This window comes from Stomoxys calcitrans, chromosome 5 (genome assembly GCF_963082655.1).
Source record: "Stomoxys calcitrans chromosome 5, idStoCalc2.1, whole genome shotgun sequence".
Lineage (NCBI taxonomy): Eukaryota > Metazoa > Arthropoda > Insecta > Diptera > Muscidae > Stomoxys > Stomoxys calcitrans.
This window is the reverse complement of record NC_081556.1, coordinates 156,683,157-156,691,583: the sequence shown is the minus strand read 5'-3', so window position 1 is coordinate 156,691,583 and position 8,427 is coordinate 156,683,157.

Genomic DNA, 8,427 nt, shown 5'->3' with positions numbered 1-8,427 from the left:
TAGATCAGTTATCCGATACTTAAACGTCACACGTGATAGGATCTCCGATGTTTTCCATCCATTTATTCACAGTTTTTCACCTTACAATAAATTTTATTCACTGCTTTGGCTTGGCTTCTATAACTTCATAATACTTATTAGAAACGTAAAATTTCAAATTTGACTTGAAATTTAAAGATGGCAACCCCGATGAATTTACAGTGTAGTATTTGTTCCAATTTATTTGATAATCTGCAAGTTCTTGTGTCTACTAAATGCTCCCATACATTTCATTACGTATGCCTACAGAACTTCACCGAGAATAATCCATTTTGTCCAACTTGTCAGGCTTCGGTTGATATGACTGGTCTGACGCAGTTTAGACTGTCGTCAGTTCCACCTCCTCAAGGTACGGGGGCAAAGAAGAAGACGACATCCTCGAAGGCAAATACGATTCAAACTAGGTCTGCTAGAAGGTTGGCTGGACTTGATGGCAACAGGAATCTTTCACTACCAGGTAGTGGTGAAACGCAGAATCCTTCCGGGGTGAATAACCATACGTTACCGAACTCAGATACTGTTCCGCGTGATGATTTAGGTGCCGACGATAATGTCGGAAAGGAGATTACCAAAATTTATCGGACTATAGAGAGGTTGTCACGAAAATTAGATGAACTGAATGTCAGTAGGGTTTTCGAACCAGATTTTCCGCAGGACGTTTTTCCGCCACTTAATACCCGACCGACATTCCTTGGTGGTCATCCTTTGGGCCGAAATACGGCATCTGGGGCCAATTATGATATTCCACAGTTGAATTTTGCTGACGTGAGTCGGGGTGGACATAACGACACAATTTCCTCGATATCTCTCACAAATAGTAGTAAGGTGGCCAATGTGATAAATAGTTGGTCCGTGAAATTTGATGGCAATTCGACAAATTTTCCTGTTGGAAAATTTTTATACGTAATTACTTCATTGACACGGGACAATCTAGGAGGAGATTTTCAGCTTCTATGTGACCATTTCCACATTCTTTTGATTGGAAGAGCAAAAGAATGGTACTGGAGGTATCGCAGTGCAGTGGGAGTAATAAGATGGGATCCGTTGCGTGGAGCATTGAGGTCGTATTTTTCAGATCACCTTTCGGATAATGATATAAGGGAGATGATAAGGGATCGAAAGCAGATGGCTGGTGAGAATTTCGACGAGTATTATACGGACGTTTTGAAACTTTGCGATAGGCTCCGGTACCCATTGTTGGAACACGATTTGGTGGAGATGCTCAAAAGGAATTTAAGGCCGCAATTGAGAAAGGAGCTCTTTTACATTGACGTAACTTCCGTAGCCCACCTTCGACATTTGTTACTGAGGAGAGAAGTGCTGAATAGTGAGATTGAAAAGCAGACTTATAGGACTCCTATGAAGCGAGTAAATGAATTAGAGTTAGATGAGGTTGAGGATGTTGCAGCGGATGTTTCTGCAATGGACCGGGGTTCCAATGTTGTCTGCTGGAATTGCAGGAAACCCGGCCATACCTTCGCGGATTGCTTAGAAGAGAGATCCATCTTCTGCTACGGTTGTGGAGCAGAGGAGGTTTTGAAACCGAACTGCTCGAATTGTAAGATTCAGGGAAACGGGAGAGCGGGCGGATTCCGCTCGAAAAAATAGAATCACATAATTCTGTATCTACCCAGACATGTCAATTACCTCCAAGCCACGGCTTCGGATATGAACCTAGACTTACACCAATTATACCCTATCATGAGAGATTGAGACGATATCAGGCCATTAGGAGCCGAATATTTTGTGAATCGATTGCTTTCTTGCCTACTCGAAATGGAACTTCGAAACGGAACACAGAAAGGCTTCGAAGATTTTGGAAAGATGTCAAATTGAACCGAAAATTTCTTAAAAATTCCATGAACGCCTTCACGGATACTAAGGAGGATTTAAGACCGTACGTGAGGTTGAACGTATTAGGAATGGATCTTTTGGGACTGGTTGATACGGGTGCATCTGTCACTTGCATTGGAGGAACCGCAGCTAGATCATTCTTAGAAAGAGATGTACCGTATAGGCGATTGCGTGAGACAATTTCGACCGCAGGAGGCTCTCAGTGTAATATCGCCGGTTATGTGGACTGCGATATTGGATTTCGTGGCGAGAAAAAGGGTTTTAGGGTCTATATTGTTCCGGATTTGAAGTACGAATTGTATTTAGGAATAGACTTTGTGAAATCATTCGCCCTTTTGAACTTGGTTGGCCTAGAGGTTAACGAAGTATCTCGGACAGCTGTGCCGGATGGACATGCGCTCACAGCTGATATGCAGACGAGGCTCAACACCGTAATTGAATTATTTCCGTCCTTCAAGCGAGAGGGCTTGGGTAGAACATCGTTGCTGGAGCATACCATTGAGGTCGAGACTGGCGCGAGACCCGTAAAGCAGAGGTACTTTTCTGTATCTCCCGCAATAGAGCGTTTGATACATGCGGAAGTAGATGAGATGCTACGTTTGGGGGTCATCGAGGTCGCGCCGCCGAACTGTCCTTGGAGCAGCCCAGTCACTCTCGTCAGGAGGAATGGCAAGTCAAGGCTATGTTTAGATTCAAGGAGGCTCAATGCGGTGACAGTAAAGGATGCATATCCTCAACCTAAGATAAGTAATATACTGTCCCGTTTGCCTAAGGCGGAATATATAACCTCCTTGGATCTAAAACATGCATTTTGGCAGATTGGGCTGGCTCGAGATTCAAGGGACATGACGGCTTTCACCGTACCCAATAGGCCTTTGTATAGGTTTTGTGTGATGCCTTTCGGATTGACGAATGCCCCCCAAACCATGAGTCGCCTAATGGATGTTGTTATTCCGGCCAATCTGAGACATCAGGTATTTATTTATTTGGACGACCTTTTGCTCGTATCACAATCGTTTGCGGATCACCTTGAATTGCTTATAGAGGTCTCACAGTGTCTAAGGAAGGCTGGTCTCACACTGAATATTGATAAGTGTAGGTGGTGTTTGAGGCAAGTGAAGTACCTTGGGTATGTCATCGGAAATGGGGTGATAAAGACCGATCCCGACAAAATTTCGGCGATAAGAGATCTATTACCACCAAAGTCTGTTCGGGAGGTGAGGCAATTTCTGGGTCTGGCCAGTTGGTACAGACGATTTATTGATGGCTTTTCTGCTCTGACCGCACCCATTTCCGATTTGACGAAGAAGACGACCCGATTTGCTTGGACGAAAGAGGCGGACGAGGCATTCGAGACCCTTAAAACCCGTTTGACAAGTGCTCCCGTTCTCATTACACCGGACTTCGACAAACCCTTCGTGATTCAATGTGACGCCTCGAAGGTTGGAATTGGAGGTGTTTTGGCCCAGGAGGACGAAGAGGGGGTTGAAAGACCTATATCATTCTTTTCCTATAAACTGAATAAGTCCCAGAGGAATTATTCAATTACTGAACTGGAGTGCTTGGCGGCTTTAAGATCGATCGAGAAGTTCAGAGAATACGTGGAAGGCCATAGATTCAAGGTAGTCACAGACCACGCCAGTCTACAGTGGCTGATGCGGCAGACCGACTTGAATGGTCGCTTGGTGCGGTGGTCGCTGAAGCTGCAAGGCTTCGATTTCAAGATTGAGCATCGAAGAGGTAGTCTTCAGACTGTACCGGATGCTCTTTCCCGCCTGTCGCTGGAATCATTTTCTCTTGAGGACACTGGACCTGATATTGATTTACAGTCCCCGGCGTTTAGTGGGCCCAAATACACAGATTTGCGTAGTTCGATTCTAAAGGAGCAGTGTAATCTTCCGGATCTGAAGATCATCGATAATTTTATATATAAGCGCACGAATTTCTCGGATGGCAATCCTTTTAGCGAAGCTTCGAACTGGAAATTGTGGGTGCCGGGGGAATTAACAGCAGGTGTTATACGCAGATGTCACTCCTCGCCTAATTCTGCCCATTGCGGCATAGGTAAGACCCTGGAGAAGATACGGAGGAACCTGTTTTGGCCTAAAATGACAGTGGAAGTTAGGAATTTTATAAATAAGTGTGTGGAGTGCAAACAATCCAAGGCTCCGAACGTTGTCTTGAGACCCCTTATGGGTGATCGTGTAGTTAGTGAGAGGCCATTCCAGCGAGTGTATATGGATTTCCTTGGGCCATATCCTAGATCGAAAATGGGACATATTGGGATACTTGTATTACTTGACCACTTTTCGAAATTTCCTATATTAAAAGCTGTGAAGCGTTTTACAGCCAGTGACGTTTCCGATTTTCTTCAGTCTTTCCTTTTTACTTATTATGGAGTCCCGGAGTACATTGTGACAGATAATGGGAGCCAGTTTCGGTCGGTACAATTTAAGGAACTCATGGGAAAGTACGGTATTCGACACGTTTTTACTGCACCATATAGTCCACAGTCCAATGCATCCGAACGTCTCAATCGCTCGATCTTGGCTTCGGTGCGATCTTACCTGAAACGGGACCAACGAGAATGGGATGTCCATCTGGATAGCATTTCTATAGCCTCACGTAGCCTCGTTCATACTTCCATAGGTTACTCCCCATACCACGTCCTATTTGGATACCCAATGATTACGCACGGTGGGTCGTATGAACTCCTGAGACGTTTGGATGGACTTAACGAAGGTGAGGATATATGTCATTCGGATAAGCTGCAAATCATTCGACAAAATGTGAAAGAGAATTTGGAATCCGCGTATAACTCATGCCAAAGGATATATAATTTGCGATCAAGAGCCATGGAGTATAAGGAAGGGGACATCGCGTATAGAAGGAATTTTGTCCAAAGCCGGAAGGCCGACAACTTTAATTCGAAATTGGCACCACGGTGGCTACAGTGCAAGATTGTCAGACGAGTAGGGAATTGCTACTATGAATTAGTTGACCATGAAGGAAATCCTATAGGTACCTATCATGGAAAGGATTTAAAGCCGGCATAGTTGGCCGTTTCCAGATATATTTTCATTGGGATAAATGAAAATCTACCTGCTTTGTGACGGCTATATATTTTCTGTCACGGATTTATAACATTAAACACCTTGATAGTGCTCTTTTTATCTACAGTGGTGTCCTCATATAGCTTTACGATTAGGTTAGAGGTTTTCAGATTAGAATAGTTGACATCATTTATTTGCATTGATTTGTATGCTCATTGGCAGCAGCGCCTATTATAGGATGAGGGGAGCCGTTTCGATTGCATTCTGCTGTAAGGGGAATTGTTGGTGGAATCAAGATTTCAATCTCTCCCTTTTTTTTTTTTTATTTTTTTTTTCCTCATCTCTTCTTTGTTCTGTCATACCTAGCGGTATCATGCTTCAAGGGGACAACATGAATTGAACCGACTGGCGCATAGGTTATGACATCTGCTATTTCAGTTTTAGTGCTCATTCCCATTCAGTGCCGGTGAAGTAAAGATCGAAATTAGTGGCCTAAAATACTTTGGGTAAATACACAGTGAACAACGTCTTGCCAGTGCTCGTTCACGGGTTTTAATTATTTCCTGTCAGGTGGAATTGTGACAATTAGCAAGTGCTATAAAGGTAGTGTTTTTGCATAGATTTGAAGTGAATTTGCTAAATCCATCATTTTCTTCAAGATTTGTGTCCACGATTTTAAAAGGGGTCCACGTGGGTCGACCGATAACTTAAGGCCCCACGTGGCCAATTCAATTGTATGATCCTGGTGATTTGGATATGTATGACCAAAGATTGATATAGAAGGAGGCTTAGTGAATGGGAATTGATCATAATTCTGCTGTCCAGACATTTGGAGTTACACTCGGCGAGGTTAGAGCAGTGGCATACCATTTGGAAGCATTGGAATTTTTATACCATCAGCACAATTTGATTTGGACGACAAGTGCTATAAATACCTTTGTTTGATTTTAAATTTATTTAACCGCCCTTCCTGGACTCGCAAGGTTACATTTATAACGTGGATATTTTGTTGCTGTTAAGTGATTTTGATTTCATTCATCATTTTCATTCATCATTTTCATTCATTATTTGCATTTGCCATTTTCATTCATCACCCCGTGCTTCATTGATAATTCTTTTTTTTTATTCTCAAATATCTATTCTTTGCTATTCCTTGTTATTCTATTGTTCTCTTTCTCACAAAATTTTAACTCTCTGAGACAGACTTACAGTGGCTGTGGTTAATGGGGAGTTGATCTCGTCTTCCCTCCACCTCCCCGCTAACTTAGGCTACTTGTCTCAAAGCATAGCAGAGAAAAGAGATTAAAAGTAACTAAGTAATGTTGTTGTTGTAACCACAGATTGAATGAGTAACTGAGTAGTAATATTGCAAACTCTTATACTTCTATTTAGCGAGTTTGTTTTGTTTTTTTAAGTACGTACTCGTTATTTACTTTTCATATCAATGTAAATAATAGTTCATTTTGATACATTTTGGCGAGTTTGTAATTATAAGTACATATCATTAGTTTTAATATAAAGTTATTCCCAGCGAACGTTTTCACCGCATGCAGAGGCCTCAGCATAATGGATGTTCGGAGTTAGACATGTAAGTTGTTTCTATCATTCTATCATTATTCTATTGTTTTTTTTTTTGATATTTAGATTTACTTAATTACCAAGGTCATTACCTATATAATACGTTTAAGAGAATACCTTTGTTTTCTAGAATAAGAATTGAATAATTAAATATGGGCTAATTTTTGTTTAAGAAGTTAAAAGGGGGCCAAGCCAAAATCGGTGTCCATTCAGGGGTTCTCCATAAAATGAGAAGGGACTTTATGAGAACATAGGTCGGCGTGGGCAAGGGGTCTTTAAGAGCAATAGACCCACATATGTAAGGTGAAATGACTTAATTTTTTTAATATTAGAGTCAGTCATAGTCCGATTAACGTCCTTCCGATATTTAATTAGTACATACTATAGCTTTGCACGTTCGATTTCTTGTTTTGGTCGATGGAGGATTTAAGAGAGCACAAGAACCCCACCCCATCCGGCGAGTCCTAGCCTTTTCTAAGAACGTGCAGTCCTCTCTGAAGTCCGAACGAAATCCTTTTCATACCACTGTTACGTGATAACGAAAAGAGACCATTACAAGAGAGATACATCGAACCGTTCCATATGTTGCCGACTATTCTTTCATCATTGGGAAATTTTGTCAGTGTATATCAGAATTCTAAAATAATTAGATTATCGTTATATGAAAACATTGTAACAGAGGCTGTGGTTTGGATTTTTCTATACGAAAAGATAAAAAAAATCCTTATTTTATCTAAAATCGCAATTCCCTTCACGTTTGTCCTACCTTGTCCTACGTACAACTACTATGTACGACTATGATTTATGGTAAAGCACTTGGGTCATTATATGGCAAGTCTCCACATTGACACATTTAATAGACCCATAGCCCATTGGCTGGCCTAGATTTTTGTTATGCTTTTACTATTCGCATAATTTATCACTTTAAGGTGAATTTGTCCAAAATATCCATCTGGCCATCCGTCTTCAATTACAGGCAATGGGCGGTAATTGCTAATCGCCAATAACTGGAAGATTGCAACCGACAAGATATTATGTGAGTGTATGAGTGTATGAGTGAGTGTGTGTGTAGGATGTTTTTTTGTTCCCTTCTGTTGTTATTGTTAATTACCGGAAAGTCCATGGAAGAAACAAAATCATTAATCACCTTTGAAAACATCTCACCCGGGGGTATGGGGAACCATTACCACTCTAGCATAACTAATCTAAACTATGGCATGGCTTGGAATTATTTCCGGCAAATTTTCAAACAATTTCCGATGTAGCAAGAAGTAGCCAGCAACAATCACCTCAAATCCTTAAGCAAATGACTTTAGAAGATTACAACAACTTCCAATATAGTGGGCGAGTGGGGAGAGGGGCTCCCTACCTGCCTAGAACCAAATAAAAAGCCAATTCAAGTTCCAGACCATTTGAATCACTTACACTCTTGTTGCCAGTGTGTATTCTTGCAGCCAGACAGAGAGTAAAGGAGTAATTCAAGCGTAATTAAACGAAATGAAAAAGCCTTTTAAATGTCTGGCTCTTATGAGATGCCCTTACCTTTATGCTTTTTTTCGAAGCGGTGGGGGGAGGGCTTAAAATCAAAAATCAATTAACCAAGCAATTCTATGAAAAGGTAATAATGTACGAATTTTCGGCCATAAGTGCATCTTTATGCCCGGTTCATTGGTGAGTGTATGTGGCTTGTACCTTTGTGGTGAATGAAGTTTACCTGAACGTATACGCACAAGCGAATATTAAAATAAACGCACACACACACACGCACACACTCATTCATGGGCTGTGTGTGTGTGTGTGTATATGCTTTACCACATTGTTATCGTAAACAAGTTTTCTTGTAATTACTTTCCAACATGCCAAACGAGCAAATGAACGAATAGCCCAATGGCCAAGCTGACCA